Raw genomic sequence first — 18,322 nt, 5'->3', positions numbered from 1 at the left:
TCTCTCTCTCTCTTCTCACGCACAAATGTAGCTTGCAGCGCGCCTGACGCGCCCTGTCGTCTTCCAAAAACGAGAGGACAAAGAACAGGACGTGGCCTCGTTTTATCCTAAGCCGACCTTGGCGCGCGCGCTCCCAGCAATGCCATTTCGGCTATCTCTAGCCGACCTTGGCGTGCGCGCTCCCAGCATGACCAGCTTGACCACCACGATTATTTGTTCGACCAGATTCACCAGCTTGTCTCCCAGCATGACCAGCTTGTCTCCCAGCTTGACCACATTGGCTCCATGGAAAACCAGTTTGACCATTTAGGACCAGACTGGCTCCCAGCTACACCAGATTGAATCTAAAACCAGATTCTAGTTAGATTATGCTGGTTTTTACTTAAACCAGACTGACCACCTTAAATTCTACCTTGCCCAGCTTAAACCAGCTTGATTGCCAGTTAAACCAGTTTGACTACCACATTGACCAGATTGGCCACCTTAGTTACCAGCTTGGCCAGTTTGATTTTCATGGTATAGGGGACGGGTGTGAAAAACACTGCTTTTCGCCGCGGCCTCTTTAAAAATTCATAAGTCGAGAACAAAAAATCCGACGAACTTGCGGTTTGTGGTGACTGCGGTTTTAGAAACGGCGCCATAACATATATTTTTTTCATCGAAATTAAAAATTCGACCCTTTTTGCCTGCACGATTTGAGATGAAACCACCCATATATATATATATATATATATATATATATATATGTATATACATATATATATATATATGTATCCGTTTCTATTAATATGACCGTTGTTTATTACGGTAGGGCCACAAGTATTCATAGTTAAAGGAAAGAGTAGCAGCCAAACGTTGATCGGAATTTGCGAGCGTTGGCCTCACAGGTTGGCACCCCACATCTTCCGTATGATCGAAATTAGCTTCGAGAGGCACTCATCATCAGCAGTCGTAACTGCTGCAGTAGCACCCTCCGGACCGTAGCTTTGGCGGACAATCTTCTCGTCGGCCATTTCGTACACGGAAGGAATGGTTGTCACGCATTTGATCGACGCTGTTCCATTGATGAAGCCGTCCTCGGGCATACTGAAGCGGAGTTTGCTGGCGAAAGCCTCGAAACCGGCAAAAGGAATCGGAGTAATGATCTCGAAGTGTGGCGGTACCGCAGGTATTCCGTTGAGGAACCAGCTGAAGCTGACCGCTGGCCTCGACTTCGGGGAGTTGCAGTAGACGTCCACGGTGTCGCCGACCCTGTAGTGCGTGTGGGAGCCTCCGATCTTTGGACCCCCCTTTGGAAGATCTGCATGAAAACCGAAAGTGTAGAACCTAGCCCCTGTGGGCAAATAAATAATTAAAAAGTTGGGTGCCTTCTTGGCATTTCCCAAAGACGTTCAAATGCGCTCTTCGTTTTCTGGGTGCAGTAAGGAAGCTACTGAAGAGCACATTAAGTGGATTTTGTGAATATAAGGCCGTCTAAGTAACGTGGCATCATGGTGGATGCGATGCGATTTGCGTCGCGTTGCGCCACCGTCACGGTATCGTAGTGTCAGGAACCCCAAACTCGTCAAACACAAAGTTGGGGCCGAAGTTCACAGAGCGCACCGATTTGGCTATACCGACGATGACTTCGTGCTTTTGTCGCCAGCGTCCAATCAGCGCGCTCCACGAACTTTCGGCTCCAACTTTGTGTTTGCCGAGTTTAGCGCCCCAGGTGTCGCATATGACATCGCAGAAGACCTGTATATACCATGCATTTAAGTTTTAATAGGGATTATGCTTACAAATAAACTAATATATATCTTTCCGACTACAAAGGCAGTGGTGCTAACTGCAGCGCGTGCCCTTCGCAAGTAATAAAATCGGGTTCATACGCACGTTTGTGCACTGCTTGGCTGTGCCTTGTTTATGGTATGTGCATAGGAGGTACAGCTCGCACAGATCAGAAGGAATGTATATATTTACATATTTTTTACTCAAATCAATCAATAATTTTAAAGGAATCGCTGTCTTTGTTTGTGGATTGTTTTGTCATTCATGCCAGACTGCGTCTAGCCTGCAGCTGCAGCTTCAAACAGTGTGAGCGAAATCGATATGGTAAATTTACCTGTGACATTAAGGACTCGTTCGCCGGCAACGGTCGCGAAGAAAGGAGCGCCGGAGGAGACCTCGCATCGGTACGTTCCTTCACTGGCCAAGCTGAGCTCTTTCAGCAGCACAGATGTGGCGTCACTCGCTGTAACCTGCACAGTGAGTCAGTGTCGGGTCTCCATAACCGCAGTTATTCGGCTTATAGATCGTACAAAACACTTGGTGTTCTCTACAGACGCGATAACAGAATTATTTCCAGATACGCCCCAAGCATCTGCGAAACATGTTTGCCTCATACATACGTGTGCTTCACACATGTCTGAAGACAGTTTTTGTATGGCCAATGTCAAAGGAGCGCCATACGTGGGAGAAGCACTCGTACAGCGTCTGCATGGGGACTGTCTTGTATGATGTATTAGAGTTGCCGCGACTGAAACGACTTATGGTAACATCAGTGGCACCGGAACCGGTGGGGGAGAATCGCACCCACAGGTTCGAAACCAGTGGGGGCATGCCCCCCCCCCCTCCCCCACTCAAAGCTGTTCCAAACGCCCGCTGCCCCGCCCCCGCCCCCCTCTCTTCTCCCCTCCCACCACCCGTGAAGCTGTTACATGTTCAAGGTGCACTCCATAGGTGACTAGGCGCCACAGGCTAATCCTACGCGAAAAACAAACCACACTGTATATATATATAGAGAGAGAGAGAGAAAAAAAAAGAGGTGAACTACACGATTCGACATGAGCCCCCAGAAGCCGCCCCCACACTTCAGATATACTTCCGGAACCCCTGGGTAACATACATTTTTGGTTGTGTGGGAAGCTTAGCCGTGAAAGAAACATTCAGTAAACTACTTGCAAAGGTTTCGAATATACACCTCGCTAGAGACAGTTTATCGCCAAGAACCAATATAAAATTGTTCTGTCTCAGAGAGCAGTGCCTGTTACTTGCCCAACCTGTGTTGAACTCAAACATGTATATAAGTTACTTTATTGAATTTAAGACATTTCTACAGATACTTTGTGGATAAGTTTCAATAAGAGTATGTTGTACATTCTCTCAGTTGCATTTCTTTTACAGTTCTAGTGTATCTCAAGTACATTTTTATATTGTAACGGAAATTGTCGCTGGGATAATTTCCAGGAGTAGAGGTTGTCAGACACCTGAACACAAACTGCTAAAGACTAGATTCATTGATGTGCAACATATAGTCACCCTCACAAATTCGTTATACTTTCAACATTAGCCCTTGCGCGCACGTTGCTTATTAGCATGAAAATAATTAGGTGACATCACGAGACAAGTTTCTCTACTTGTGATGGGATCATAGTGCATACAATTCAAAACATCGCTAGACGAGAACCAGGCGTGGCTATTCTCTTACAAGGTTGTAAGCCTAACGTAAAGGACACGATCCCAAGGAAGAGAGCTGCACTTAATTGGCTGTGTCACCTTGTGTGCTTTTCTGAAGTATAGTTTTATTTGGGCACGTTTGTTAGGTAGTTGCAGAGCGCTTCCCGATGTCTGCCTTTCAACAAACTAGTCTTTGACACGTGAACCTGTTCCTGGAATTCTTACAATTCCATATTATTTGTTCCCTTGCACATTCATTTCATTGAATGAGCTCTGTTTGATTATACCGACTTCAGCGGTTCAGGGTCCGCATGCGTCTGGGATATGATGAAGAGAACATGATAAGCATTACCACGAAGGTTTTAATTTTCAGCCAAGTAGCTGTAATTAAAGTAGCCTTCTGTTGTTTCGAAAATAGCTTCTCGCATGCTCATGTGTGTTCCACTCAAGACACTTTGCAGTAAAAGTAACTGCCCCTATAGGGTGTTTGCACATGACGTCAATTCGCCATTTTGTTGTTAGTTCGTTTTTCCAAACAAATTTACAAATTTCAAGGATTGCATCGCAACCGGTTGAAAAGATGTCAGCGTGGTAATACATAAGCTTTTGTGTTCTACGCATTTGAGGGGTCATGTAAATCCTTGGAATGCTCGAGTTTGGCACACGCCAGACCGTTTACAACAACAAAATGGTGGATGAAATTACGTCAGTGAAAACACCCTATACTCCTAAGACTTGACGAAGTATGTATTTTCTATTTTATCTTAAATACCGATGTCAAATGTATTGTACAACACATAGTATTAATAGGCACGGCTAGGCCAAAACAGTAATTGATTAGTTAGGGGCTCTTTGGCGCAACAACAACGCGGCCATTCTACGCCAAAGTTAACTATTTGAAAACGGCAGAATGGTGTAACAGTTATGGGATCATAGCACACGCAATGCTGTGATTGTAAATGAAACAGTGAGCGGCCAGCACGGATGTTTGTCCTAACCGACAACTTTTCTTGGAAAATGGGGAGACAGGCAGAACGCCGTTATAATTTTACGTACGTTTACCGTGACTCCTCGAAGATGGTAAACTTGCGTAGGGGGGTAGACACCTGGTAGATAACGAAAGAACTCTGTACCATCTTTGTACCATGCACTTGACGGAGTAGAGGCTGGCGTCCGCAAGGCGGTAGCGGCACCCCAGCTTTGCGCTGCCTCCCACCAACGCAGCCTGCGGGACATCCACGCTGAGCAGTACCAGGGATCCCATGTTTATCGCAGCCGTTTCTGCATCGTACGCAACACGACTTCTCTGTTCAGCAATACCTTAACTTGGTCATCTGTATAGCATGGCAATCCAGGCAATATAATGCACGATGGAAGGGCAAAAACACAGGCAAGTTGGTGAACTTAACAATTAAAAGGTTTAAAGGCGCGAACTGAAACAGGCCTTTTAACCTTTGAATCGATATGTACCGACTAGCCCCAACCAAACGTTTAATGCTGAACTCACTCCGTAATAAAAAAAAAAAGAATAATAATAAAAATAAATAAGAAGACAGCCACACAGACTGTTTTAAAACACAGCTACAGATTTTACTTCAGGCGCCACCCTCACCTAATGTCACCAATTCACCTCCTCACAAAAGGCAAGAAAACGGACATATAACAGCTCCGGGATTTGGGGTCATTCCGGGGCAGTTGTATGTCCCTACTGTTAGTTGCCTTTTTGCAAAAATGTGTGTGAAACCTTCGGTGAGTATGGTCATTCTTATAAATCTTGGAACGTGAAATAAAATTAGTAGCTGTGTTGTGAAACGGTATGTGTTGCTGTCCGTCTTCTTTGGTGTCGTTTTTTTTCCCTTTTATTATGGAGCAATATAATCCGTCAGTTGTGTGGCGTACTACCATAAGACGAACACCCAACGAACGCCATCATTAGCAGACATGCTCAGTACCCGTAAGCAAACTTGGTCACATCTGTGGCCCATCACTCGGTGGTAAAAAAAACATATCCTTGCGGACAGGCGGGACTGCTGGCGATCAGTCGGTTGCCAAAACACATGCAACCCTTGTCGCCAACAGCTTCTGCCTGTCGACGAGAAGGGTTGCTTGTTTGTCCCCCTGGTATTACTTAGAGCACTATATACCTCCTACGGAGCAGAGTAACGCAATCCTTTGATCCGCGTGTTTCGCCGACAACATGGCCGACAGAGCAGCTCGGCGGCAGTCTCGTGGTACTCAGAGAGATCGACGCAACACGGCTAATCAAAAAATAAACGCCGAGTTCACACTTTTCGAAACTAGTCTGTCGTGAAGTTGGTAAAGCAGTAAACACTTTATCAAAGTTTTATTATATCGAACGCATCTGAAAATTTTACCAAGGCAATTTCCAAGGCAGTGGTATTTGAAGCAGACAATTGTTTTACGCAGCGGAGATGGACTTTATGGATTGGCCGGAGCGGTTCGCACAAACTGTGTGACGTCACCGCGTCGTCTGCTGCAAAATGCCGCTCAAGCAATTAGAAAAATATCGTTATTACATGGCACACAAGTTAGCGCACATTATTGTGAACTGTTCCTTTATTATGTCAAAACTATTGTCGTTCCGTACATCCTCAAAATAACCAAGAAACAGCGGTTTTCTCACGTTCCCCATGCATTTGTGACCGGAGTTGGAACCCCTGGGCGTTCGCCGCTAATCGCCGAGAGATGGCGTTCTATATTGCGCCACTCTAGAGTTCCTGTATAAGCTACCTACGGTAGCAGAGTTTCGCATTCAGCCTCGGCGAGTGCCCGAAGCGCCGGCTTCCCCGCACGCCCTGGATGCTTTGCTCCTCACGTGACTAAATTTGTTTGGCGAATAGCGGCGCCGCGCGCGCCGCCGCGCGAGGAAAACAGGAGTGGAGGAAAAGGAGGCGGAAAGCAGGGGAACATACGCCGGGGCGCGAGAAACGTCGGCGGAGCGACCGTAAAGGTGGCTTTCTTGCACGCCACCGGATGCTTTGCTCCTCACGTGATGGATCTCGGCGAATAGCGGCGTGGCGGTGCGGAAAAAACAAATGCGCAACTCTGGCTCCCGTAGGGAGCCTATGCGGAGTGCAAGTTCGTCTGCTTCTTGCGCAGGGGGTAGCGGTGACGTCAGAACGCCGAGCCCTGATTGGCTAATCGCGCCCCCTATCTGAGCGTCGTCTGCTCCTTTGCAATGTCGTCTGCTCGCAACGTCGTCTGCGTCTGTCTTACCTTTCCTGCGACTTTCGGAAGTTCAGAGGCCAGATTCACGAAACGATCTGACGCCAAAAATGTGCGCAAGACAAAACTTAAGAACAAATTCGTATTCACGAAACGAAATTTTCACAAGTTTTGCGCAGGTTACGACGAAATCCTCCGACAGCTCCGAAGCTGTCTTACGCACTTCTTACGATCAAATCAGCATGGCCGACAGCGTCGCGGTCGCGACGACCCACGGAGGTTTATTTTTCTACGTGCGCTTCACACGCAAGAAAGCAGCAAGAAAAAAAGTAAAAGGTACTTGAAACAGACCACGACGAACAAGAACGCTGGATCCACAAACACCCGGGAAAAGCTCCAACGGCCACGATTCCACCGAACACGACCAAGCGAGCACGGCAGTTAGGCCTAGCAGGCACTCCGCGACTCGGCGACCGTTTGCCCACGACCGGCTGGCTTGCTGAATCGAATATGCCCGCGCGACCCTTGTAAACCCTTCCCGTATTATACTTTGATCGATGACCTCAATTTTAGATTAAGAGGTCAAATTCTTCTTCTTGTTATCTCCTTGTTTCCCGAAGCAACGGTGACTCTCGCCGGTGAAAAAGCGGTGAATCTCCGGCAGACGCAGGAAAGGTAAAGCAGCCATCGCTTTGACTAGCAGACGTAAAGCGGACGACGTTAGCTGCGGGAACCCGCCGACGCCGCCGCACACGAAAGGAGGGGAAAAGTATTTGGGAGGGAACTTGCGGACACTACCACCCTCACTCTCGGTTCTTAGCAAACAAACCTCGGCGCCTCGGGACACCCCGCCAGTGAGTCCTTTGACTTCCCTCCTTGATGCGCGTCTGCTAGTTGTTAGACAAAAACAACGTAGCGCTCGAGTTATTTCGTCTGCCCTCTCAGAAAAGCGAAGTCGAGCTCGCCCGTAAAGACCTGCACTTCCGAAAGTCGCAGGAAAGGTAATCAGACGCAGACGACGTTGCGAGCAGACGACGTTGCAAAGGAGCAGACGACGCTCCGATAGGGGGTCTCGATCAGCCAATCAGGGTTCGGCGTTCTGACGTCACCGCTTCTTCCTTTCTCAAGTGCAGAAGACGAAAATGAGCCCACTTGCGAGGCATATACGCAGCCTATACAGGAACTCTACGCCACTCTAGAGAGCCACAGTTGCGCGTGCTTTCCACGTGCCGCCACGCCGCTATTCGCCGACATCCGATCACGTGAGGAGCCGGATCAAGGGTCGTGCATTAAAGAAGACGTAGCGCGCGACCCGGCGTACGTTCCGCTATTCGCCGAATTCAGTCACGTGAGGAGCAGACTCCGCACGCCGTCAGGGAAAGCCGGCGCTCCGGGGGTGAACGCGCAACTCTGGCTCCCGTAGGGAGCCTATACAGGAACTCTACGCCACTATGCTCCGAAGGCCCTAGGAAGAACGTGACAAGGCGTTTTTGCAAGTCTAGGTTTCGACGGAAACAGTCAAGGAAAGAAATACGTGCAACTCAAACTGGGATTTTTTTTTTCGGCGCGAAAACCAATTGCACAGGGCTTCACCCACTCTCGCAGCAGCTCTACACTCTAAGAAAAAAAAGGCGGAAAAAAGTAGCAGCGACGCGTTTTGTTCCCTTCTAAGGACGCGCCCCCAGCAGACGCGAAGAAAAGTTCCGCCCTCCCGCTTTATATTTTTTTGGTTTCGGTTTTCGACGCGTCGTTTGATAAACATAGTTGAGTTGATTGAGAGTCTTCGCGAGGGTCGCCTTGTAATTCCGTTTCCCAGTCGAAACATCCAGAAGATGTCAGTTGCATTGACGCTTTTTTATCGCTAATTTTGTGAAACGAGCAGGCGAATCCGTTGAAAACAGCGAAGTTTCGGTTGGAGCAGTATTAGCAGGGCTACGTACACTGGGCTAAGATGGCCGTCTCTTTATTACGGAACGACCTGTCGATGTTGTCGACGTTATAACGTCGACAACGTCGACAGGTCGTTCCGCGGAAACTGCGTCCTAGACAGGAATGTTTTGCTGCGGGTGCATGCGTGTCTCCTGTGCTGCGTTTGGTTCTGTTTTCTGATGCCGAGTGCCAACCGACAATCAGCGTGGTTGTGTATTTCCGCATATCAGCAACATCGCGATGGTAGTGTCAGTGAGCGTCAAGGAGGATAGAAGGGTAGGAGAGGGCATGACGTCGGCCGCGTAGCCTCCACAAGCCATGCTCCCTTGACGCCTCGCCTCTTTTTCATTTTTCTCCTTACCCTCCTCACTTCTCAGGTGAACGTGACCACGTCACGTGACCGTAGCTAGCCTTCGTCTAGCTATGGTGTACTAGAATGCACCACAGCCTAGCCTTCGATCTGATAAAACCTACCGGACGGAGCGCGCGCAAGCCGGCAAGGGATCCTCCTACAATCAACCATCCATCTCGCACGTGACATGTCACGCGCATTAATCGTCAGAGAGATCTGCGGTCACGCTGGGCACAAAATTGTTTAAACTTTTTATGACTAGGCTTCACCAATACTGAAGTACTTCTACTAGTACTTCTAGTACTAGTAGTATTGTAGTACTAGTACTACAATACTAGTACTTCTAACCTCCTTGGTGAGCGTGGTGAACGAAGACTGGAATTGTCGCCAATGTGACCGTGTGTTCGCGTATGAGTGGTGTAACTGCAAGGTGAGATGACATAAACTGCTGCAGGTTGCCATTTTTGTTTTGCATTAAACAGTTTAAGACGGCTTGAGGGATTACGGTTCAATCGATCGACCTGCGGATAGTCATGCTTGAACGCTGGTCTGAACCGTAGCTCCTATTGCACTGTGTTCAATGTGACTCTCGTCTGCGATGTCCTGTTGTCCGCTCCCCGATAGCGCAACCGCTCTCGGGGATGTGTACAGAAATTACTTCAAGACGACAGTTGAGGGGCTACGTGCAATAGAGGTACAAGTGCAAATGCAGAGCTCGCCAAAAAGTCCCTCAATAATTTTATCTGCGCATCTCAATGTCAATATAGCGTTTGAACTTCGAGTATATAAGTGTACAGTGTTCCGAACCACCAAAAGTGGAGTGCCACATATAAGTGTAACATCTGGGACCGTGAATATCACGAATGGTACAAGTGTACTTATAGCATTATTGGACGTAGCCCTTCAATTGCAGCCGTACGGAACAGCGCAGAAACAACAATAAGGGCTACGATACAAAAACTATGATCTCTAGGTGGTGCGAGAGGAGATGACGCGTCCCAGATGACAAGGCCGAGGTGCCAGATATTTTACATCAGCTAAAGAAGGCTAAAGCACAGATTGTATACGAGTGCGTCGTCAGCATTCGGCCGGGACTCGTGTCATAACTGATTGAACACGAGACGGGTTCCCGCCAAACGAAGCACACCATGTTTTAATCTGGCTCCTCGGGATGGCCTCCGTTTAATGACGTGGGAAACTCAGCACTGCGGCCTGGATATCTAGAAGGTGCTGAATGAAAAATTCGCAATGCATGGGAAGTCGTGTGTAGGGGTGTGCGAAGAGTGGTTCGCATATTATAGCGCTGTTTTATCCCTAGCTTCTGCACTGCTAAAAGAAAAGGCCTTCGTTGCTTAGGCTCGCATTGCCAAGGCTATGAACGGCCCACTGCTATTCGCGCATGTACTACCCCTAGTAAAAGCCGTCGGTGGCGCATCTTGTTTAAAAAGGAAAGTATAATATGATAATCTATTACGTATTTTATGACCACCGAAAACACGTTAAATTTAAATGCGTTAAAAAGGTTAAAACAATATTCCCCTGAAAGTGAATGTATCTGTCCCAAAAACCGGGCATGTGAAAATTTCAGTTTCTTTATTAGTACAATGTATACTTCAATTAAAATTTCGCTGCAGCTTGGCCCGCATCCGCGCACTGAGAACAGGAAAGACACCAGGGAAAAGGGGCGCCATTAGTGGTGTCAGATGACCCTTGCTAATGACGTCATGACGCCTTTGACAGATAATAGACGACAGAGAGGCTCGCCTTAATGCCCTGAGGCAATCCTTGTACGTTTCAATATTCGTAAGTTTTCTTCCCACTATTAGTAGGATAATTCTATTTGGCCTTCAAGTTCGTCTGCTGTTTGCGCACCTCGTCCGTTTGTTTACCCCCGATTTGAACCAAAACGGCGCGCGCTTGGCTGCCTCGTCATCGCGTGTTTCCTACGCGTTCTCTTTATACACCTTTCCAAGAAACACTCTACCCTAAGGGCAACAAACCGTTTTCGAGCCCGGTCACATGGGTTCGAGGCTAGACTCTCACCAGCGTCCCTAACCTTAACCGAGTGGACTGTGATTTCGATAGACGCAGCCTGCGTATAGGCGCAGTTTCAAACACTGCTGGCGGCTAAATTCTCGTCTTCTGCTGTATTTTGTGTTCCACGGTCGATGTATTTTTAAATACGGTATACCGCAATAAAAGTAGCAAAAAAGCAACAAAAATAAGCTGAAAACTATTTTTGTTGGGTACGCGCGCGACAGAACGAATGCAACTAGGATGTGAGATGTCGTGTATTTTTACGATTGGGTTTGACGGCGTTGCCCAATCAGACGCGTGTCGAACGATAAGGCGCTTAGCTGTCGAAAATAATTTTCAACAGAAGATAGCCAAAAGGCACGCATTTTTCACGCTCACAAGTAACGTGTTTACCGATGGACAGGACACGGACATACAATTTAGCAAGTGTTAACATTTGAACAATGCATTGTACGTACCACACGATGCAGCGTTATCTGAAAATAATTTATTCGGAAAAAATGAAAGCCGTTTACAACTCCCTGTAACACCGAATTAGAGCGCAGATCTCGAGGAGGAGGAGGGAAGGGTGCTGAGGGGACGGTATACCCCTCGTCCCTGCTCCTCACCTCCTCATCCTTCCTGCTACTCCTCCCTCCAAGCGGCGTCGGCGTCCGCGTAACCGTGAGGTCACGTGACCCTCGTAACCTTATGGGGGTCACGTGACGTCACCGGGGTCACGCGACCTCACGGCGGTCACGTGACCTCGCAGTTACGCCGACGGCGACGCCGCTCAAGCCGGAAACGGGCGCCTAAGAACTGCACTCTAAAAGATCTCAAGTAACAAAGTTACAGTCGACGACAGTCACATTTCGGTGATCGGCCGAAATCCAAGATCCCTTCATTTTGGGGCACGTTTTGGGGAGAGCTTCCTATTTTCACACCAGCACCAAGGTAAAGGAACGGGCGCGACTGTCTCCAATCTGAACTATTTTTTGGCTATGACTGAGAAGGACTCTACGTGGGTTATTTCTGGGAGGGAGAGAACAGTTGTCATTGCTCGTAAAATCGCTTCAAGGTCCGTTTGACGTCCTTCCCCTCCTTAGTTTCCCGCGAATATCGAACAGAAACGCTGGAATGGCAGGCACTTACCAGCCCTATTTCTCACACTGTAAGATAACACAGAAAGGGTACGCAGCTGGCATCAGAAAAATTCAGTGGAAACTGTCAAGAGGGGCCAGAAAATGTCGAATGCAAAAGCGCCACACATAGGTAGAGAATCTCGCTGAGCGGGTTTCCACAGTACAAGACAGTGGCGGAAAATTTCTAGCTGAGAGGGCGCGAGAGCCGCACCAGCCGCATCAGCATCAGTAACATGGCGGGGGCCTTGGAGCGTTTTTTTGGAAAGGTGTATATGTTGCGTGAGAGACGCCTTAGGGAGTTGTAGAAGATCGTTTTTCCCCTGCGCTACTGTATCCGTAAAGAAAACGCTGCAGCTGCGCATGCGCGCCGCCAGCCCTGTCTGCATAGTTCAAGGTCTTGTGGCGGATTATGGAGCCTTATCCGGGTGCTTAGCGGGCTGCGGAAACGGTCTACTACAACTTGCTCGCCGTATTCAGGGGACGAATGGATCGCAAGCGGTAGCCTAGCTTTATGTGACTAGGTTACGGAATGTTTCCAAGGGCTCGATTGGGGTCAAATAGTTTATGAGCCACATTTGCAATGTGAGCTGCAAGGAGGGAACGAAAGCGTTGGTCGTCTGCAAGTGCCGCTACCTTATCGCCCTCTTTTGTCCTCTCGACGCGACAACGCGACGCGTGAACACTAGTGACCTTCTTAAGATGGAGGCTTGGACAAGTCACCTTCAATTCAATAGGGACCAAACCAGCCAGAAGACGCCCGCCACCTAAATTTCCTTAAATCTATGCTCTCTAGCTTAGCTGGTCTGTGACAAGACTCAGAAATGCTACACCGCTTGCCTCTATCGATGACTCTCATCTGTGCGCTTCCAGTCACGGTTTGAAAGCTGGGTGGTCCGGAAGACACCTCGCAGCGGTACTCTCCCGAACTGGCCGGAGTCAGATCTCTCAACTCCACCGACTCTGCGCTGCTTAGATTAATCTGAAAAAAAAAAGGGGAAAAGGCTGGAATCATGGTACCTGAAACACGTGTCTGGCCCTTGTGCTTGGCGTTCTGTATACCTCCTACGAAAAAGTAACAGTCAGGGCTGGGCTCGGATTACTCCAAAAATTATTCGGACATACAAATACTAGGATACACGCATTTCAAGTATAAAATACAATACTGAGGTACACTTCTCCTTTTTTGTAACGGGATATCCCTAAAATCCTTCTGCAAAAAGATGGCAAAAAAAAGTAATATCAAATGCAAACAAATATACTTTTTTTTTAATATAGGTAGGTTTGGAGAGGTGCGGTTTGTAGAAAATTCAAGTGATAGTTGCAAAAATATTCGAAAATCCAGGAGACATCATTATTGAAAGAACAAACACTTCACGTATACAAAACAAATTCATTAAACGTTTAACAAGGGCTTGTAATCGTCCTTTCGTTTTAGTGCATCCACCTTCCCTTCAGTTCACACGGAAAGAATAAACACACAGAAAATATACGTGGAACAGACACACACAGTTCTTTCAACGAGCAACTACATTTAAATGATGCCCATTGAAAGAACTGTGTGTGTCTGTCCCTCGTATATTCTCCGTGTGTTTAGTGTGAACATCCAACGCGCTTATACGTGCACGTTCCCTTACCTCAAACTCTTTATTACAGCTACCAGTCCGAATGCCGTTAAAACATTCTTGCCATAGTGAACCATGTAGTTATTGCATGGATGCAGACGACTGTTTTTCATGTTTAACAGAAGGCATCTGCCCTAAATGACCGCTGTTTTCCGTGAAGACGCGTGTGAGATTGGACAACGCAGAACCAGGCACTCTGGGACAGCGGAGCCGGACCTGTCTGCACGATGGCACCCTATTCTGCAGAGAAATTGTTGCAACATATAAGGTGGACAAGGCCCTCCCACAAGGTGTTTATACTGATTATTCGTGGTTTTCCTCTCGCCACTCGCCTACGTTGCTAAAGTGGAAAAAGTGGAGGGCTTCGAGAGAGGAGCTTATCCCGCTATCTTTTCAAGCGACCTTTCTTCAAACCACTTTTGCATTATTAATTTTCGCGATTGCCTGCGTGATTCCAGGCAACCAGACTTCCCCCCGTGGGAGGGTTGTGTGATGGGTTTATATTATAAAGTTTGGGACCCCTTGCGACAAAAAGATGGTTTCAGGGTATGATAAAGACCTGACCGATAATTTTAGACAATAAATGTAACGAGATACCTAAGCCTGGTAGTGTATCGGGATTTGGCGATACATCATTATTGTTTTCGCTACTGAAACGCAACTACTATTTTCAAACGTATCTCTACAGAAATACACATACTGTAAGGTACCGTTAAGACACCATCGCGATACATTTGTATCGTGGTACTTCCCCGGATTATCTGATCTTGATAATTAACTTGACTGGATTATGACGGCCGAACCTCTTGTGTCGGGCGATCAGTCGAGCGAATAGGATCTAGATAAATAATTTATTAAAAGCTTGAAAACTATGTCATCCGCATACATTGAGGCGGGAGTCCTCTGTACTGTCTGTCTCCCTTCCTCGCTGTAGTTCATCCAGAAACCTCCTCCACTGTCTTCCAGGGCTCTTTAGATTCTTGCAACATATAACGCAGTGTTGGACAAAATACTCGATAAAAGTATTTAAGTTACTAAATACCTGCTTCATAAAGTATTTAAAATACTACTTACATTCACTGTAAAGTATCTTGAGTAGAGTACAAATACTTAGAAATATAATTCGATTACTGTTAAAGATACTTCCGCATAGCGTAATTTGTACCGACGTCAGACACAACGACAATTATACAGCTGCGTAAATCTGGCTTACCAGAATGGTTTATTTGCACGAAACAACACAAAACGAAAAAAAAAGTATCGTAGCGCTATTTTATGCAGTCCAACTATAATGAGCAGGATATTGTCACAAATGACAAATGATGAGGCGGCGAATAACTGAAGAAACTAAACGTTTAATGCGTCGAACTTGTGCCCAAAACAAAATAGAGAAAGGCTAGCGTCGTAGGCGTCGATGTCGGCGAAACAGCAGGATCGACCGCAGGGGCGAGACTGGCTCCGGACCGCCACCCGGGGCACCTTTTGTACCCTTGTGGGTTTCTGGAAGATTCGGCGTAGAACGTTCGGCGCGTAGAACATTCGTAACTCGATCAGACGACAAGGTTCTCGAACTTACGATCATGCCAAGTTGAAAGAATAAATAAAAGAGAAGTCCGCTCCCTGGAATGGAACCCGGAGCCTCCACGCGAGAGCCAAGCGCGGTAACCATTTGGCAAGGCGCTTGGCAATATCACTGGTACATGTTACAGAACATTTCTGGGACAACAAGAAAGAGGTCTGATTTCCTCCTGTTAAGGAGGAGACCAGACCGTGTTGCCCCAAGCGGTTAACTTCAGAAGTATACACGGATGGGGACAACAAACACAGTGACCCAGCGCTGGGCTGACATAATCGAACGCGGCGTCAGCGTCCGGCTGGAATTCGTGGTCTCCGGTGAGGAGGAAGAGGGTCTCTTTTGTTACCACTCCAGCCTTAAAGGGGCAGTCAAGTGGTTTTTGAGTTCGTGTTTTGATAATGACAGCTGAATTTAGACGCCTTAAGTATCCCTGAAAACCAAAAAGTATAGTCATACGGTGATTATTTCTTTAATAAAAATGTAATTGAAGGCCGCCAAACCTCGGATCCATCCGAAAACGAAACCACTCTCATTGGTCGTCGCACGCTTATCAAAAGGATCTCGGGCCAATGGCGTTGGAGGACGTTCCGTCGCGCAGTGATCCCGAGGTAGCCGCATCGGCCGAACCTCTTTGTCATTCGAGCTTCGATCATGGCGGAGTTCTCTACGCTCGAGGACCTGACGCCGTTAGAGGCTGAAGTTCTTCGGCGGACAGCCGACCTGGGGATGATTTCCTATGACGCCACTCCGACGTGCGATGTGGACGATAGCAGCGCTTCGGAGTCATGTTCGGGTTCCGAGGACGACGAAACGCAGACCTTTTCGGGCGTTCTTCGATTTGCGGTTGGGGCAAGTCGTAACCAAACCAACGTTTGACATCGCAGCGTTACCTCTGGTACGTGATGTCAAACGATGTCGCCACGTTGACTTTCGCCTCGGGAGAACGGGCGGAAGGCTGGTTCAGACATGTGCAACGAGCGCGTACCTACGACTGCGTCCGTTGCAACCGGAGCGACCGGAACGACCGCACTGCGCCGCGCGTACACACACCTGTAACCACTACAACAAGCGCAGCGGGTCGTCAGCACGGCGACCGCTTCTGTACGCCGCCGTCAGCTGTGTCAGCGGCCCCTCTAAAAAAGGGGACGCACTGCTACTCAATGCCGTAACAGAATATAGACACAGTTTTCTTGTCTAAAGCTTTATTATTTTTTCTTGATAGGCTTGCAGGGTACAGTGAATGAAAAAAATAAAATAAAAAGATGCAGCGCCGTCTTGGACGATCACGACTCTAATACACGACATTGCAATAGTGCAAATATCGTCACACGCCTTTTCTACGATTATAAAAGACAATGTAATCTTAGCAGCGATATAGCAACGTAGAAATATGATTTCGTGATCAGATAGACGTTGCGAGCGTTCAGGATTGCTAACACTAATCACTTTTCTCCGGTGATGAAAACGCGTGAAAATTCGCATCCTTTATACGGTACGCGCCAGTAATACCTTGAACTTGAGCACACGCATGAAATGCGCCAAATCCTAAATCCGGGCGATGTTCGAGGACACAAATGCTTAGAAAGCACCACTGTAGTCGAAGTAAACAAACACGACGGCACGGGCGTTTCTGCCGTCTTGAGAGTGCCGCCACGACATCGCCGCACGAGTAGGTGGATGTTCCCTTCTAGTACGTGCTGGGTTATCATAGCGAAACACGACGAAAATTCACAGTCAAGGATAGCGCTTTTACGCGGAACGATGAGCTTTCACCAGGCCGTCCATTCCGACGATCACCACCGACGCCACGTTTGCGGATAGAAGGAGCCGGCCGGCCCGCGACCGGCACGACCGGCCTGCAACGCGCGGAGATACGTGCGCTTCCGCGCATCCCTGGGGAACGGGAAATTTACCCCCCGCGGAGGAAGGCAAATAGAAAACGTACTCCCTTGTTTGTGAAACGATAATTGCGCTATCGCGTATTCTAAACTAGAAATATTTTACGTCTTGTGAAATTATCATGCACAACATATTTAAATGAACTGAAAATTGTTTTTTAGCGAAACTTTAAAAAGACCGCCAAAATTTTCAAACATACGATAATTTCATTGGTCCTCGCAAGTACAGAAAAGAGTCCGCACGTATTTTATTCCTGCGTGATTAATAGGCGTTTCTGCCTTCTAAAACTGAAGATACTCATTCACTGACACTTCCTTAACACCATCGCACCAAAAAGTAGCTTCTCCAAAAACCGCTTGAGTGTCCCTTTAATTAACAATGCAGCATGCACGGTGCACAGCTCAGTAGAAAGCCCTCAAGCTCGCATTTTCTGACGACTGCTTTCGGGAGAAATCCGGTACTTAATACCTGTTCACGCCGCAGTCAAGCCCACGCCGCAGTCAAGGGTGCGCCGTGGGTGTAGCCAACAGTGAGCGAAGCGTCATCACCATTGCCCCCTTTTGCTTTTTACTTTCCCGGGCAGGCACAGCGGGTGGCGTCGGAACGTTACCCCTCGGCGCGCCTGCGCAGCGCGCTTCTTGGGGGCTGTCTGGCCGCCCCGCCGTGGTCCCGCCGTTACCGCTGTCTTTTGCGTCACAACCGCCGTCGTCGTCTCACAGTTTTTAATTATTGTCTCTCGGAGTTTCGTCCACACTACGGACACTACGTGCGCAGACTAATGCCGCAGTTGTGCAGACGTCGTTGAATGTCGCAGGCACCAAAGTGTGGTGAAGGGTGCGGTGCAGACAGCACTTGCGCTTGACACACGCCTGCCCCAATCCCGCCCGTAATTGCGAAGGGAATCACGTGACATCTTCCGCGTGATATCCATGTCCTTGGCGGCCCGAGTGAAATGTTTCCGGACGGAGCCGAAGTTCCAGCTTCGTTTTCTACTCGTGTTAAAAGTAGTTTGAAAAATATATAAGTATCCTATATTTCGCAAAGCATGTTTTTTTTACTAGAGCTTTTTAATGCGAAATCACTCATTACCCGTATTTTTTGGCATTCAGCGGAGTTGCCCTTTAAAGGGAAGCTGAAACTGTTAGGAGCGTGAGTTAGTGCT

At 47.8% G+C, this 18,322-nt stretch overlaps 1 pseudogene; it reads right to left on the bottom strand.

Annotated features, from left to right (window-relative positions):
• Positions 1-879: 879 nt before the first annotated feature.
• On the bottom strand, positions 880-13,218 carry LOC115311221 (annotated as a pseudogene).
• Between the last annotated feature and the right edge of the window lie 5,104 nt (positions 13,219-18,322).

The sequence above is a fragment of the Ixodes scapularis genome, unplaced genomic scaffold (genome assembly GCF_016920785.2).
Source record: "Ixodes scapularis isolate PalLabHiFi unplaced genomic scaffold, ASM1692078v2 ptg000529l_1___fragment_2___debris__unscaffolded, whole genome shotgun sequence".
In the NCBI taxonomy this organism is placed as follows: domain Eukaryota; kingdom Metazoa; phylum Arthropoda; class Arachnida; order Ixodida; family Ixodidae; genus Ixodes; species Ixodes scapularis.
Note: the sequence above shows the minus strand (reverse complement) of the source record. Positions and strands in the feature narration are given on the sequence as shown.